General features: G+C 46.1%; 1 protein-coding gene across 4 annotated transcripts in view; it reads right to left on the bottom strand.

Moving 5' to 3' along the window:
• LOC119586446 (sex determination protein fruitless-like) overlaps positions 1 to 853 on the bottom strand; it is a gene marked incomplete at its 3' end in the record, with an annotated part of 31,244 nt that overhangs the window by 10,473 nt on the left and 19,918 nt on the right. Inside the window, 1 exon segment of one of the 4 annotated variants that reach the window (XM_037935175.1) lies at positions 392 to 757. 4 annotated transcript variants of the gene reach the window in all.

Here is an 853-nt window from a genome sequence, read left to right as displayed (position 1 = left end):
CAGTGTAACTCTGGCTTCCCTCACACTCTTTTCTTCTAAAAAAAAAAAATCCCCACAGATTCCACCTTAAAAACCACACTCAAGTCTGACATAAGACTCTGAAGCTTTCCCAATGCGATTTCAATTGGGGAAGAGAAGGGGAAATAGAGGAGGGGGGGAGAAGGGGGGAAATTTTTAATCCTTCTCTGACTGAAAGAACATGTTCAACCAAAACACAAGGTTCCTCACTCTCCACCTCACTTCACACTTCTCCTACTCACACTACACACTCACTACGGACACAGAGCACACAGACTGCACGTACACGGCCTACATTTGCACTGCATAGACACTAACCTCATATGTTGCGAAATAAACGTGAAATTAATGGGCAAAAAGCGGCCTCACTCACCTTGCCTGGTTGGGAGACTGGCCACTGATTATTTTAATATTTTATTCTGGATATTCACACTTCTCTCTCTATTTCCGCGCGTGTGCTGGTATAAGGGTGCTCAAAATAAGCCTCTAGTTTCTATCTGGTGCGGGATTTTGGGCCTTTTAAACGCCAAAAGTGGATTTGAAAACTCAAAAGGTTCAAGCGGAATATGGCCCATTAAACAGGTTTCTGAGGGACGGCACTGATTGGCCAGGGGGGGGACGGGGCCGAGGTGCCGCTTTCCTGATTTGTCGCTTTTCTCGGCTAATTGACCCGGTCTCCGTCCATTTACTGGGTATAAAACGCCGTAATTCCTCATCTAGAAAACGAAACATCGCCGAGGAATCACAGTGAAGGCTTGGAAAACCATGCTTTAAAGGCCAAATAAATTGGTATCTGGCACCTCACCGGGGTAAACAAACCTGTTCGGTGGGCCAT

This window comes from Penaeus monodon, chromosome 21 (genome assembly GCF_015228065.2).
Source record: "Penaeus monodon isolate SGIC_2016 chromosome 21, NSTDA_Pmon_1, whole genome shotgun sequence".
NCBI lineage: Eukaryota > Metazoa > Arthropoda > Malacostraca > Decapoda > Penaeidae > Penaeus > Penaeus monodon.
Note: the sequence above shows the minus strand (reverse complement) of the source record. Positions and strands in the feature narration are given on the sequence as shown.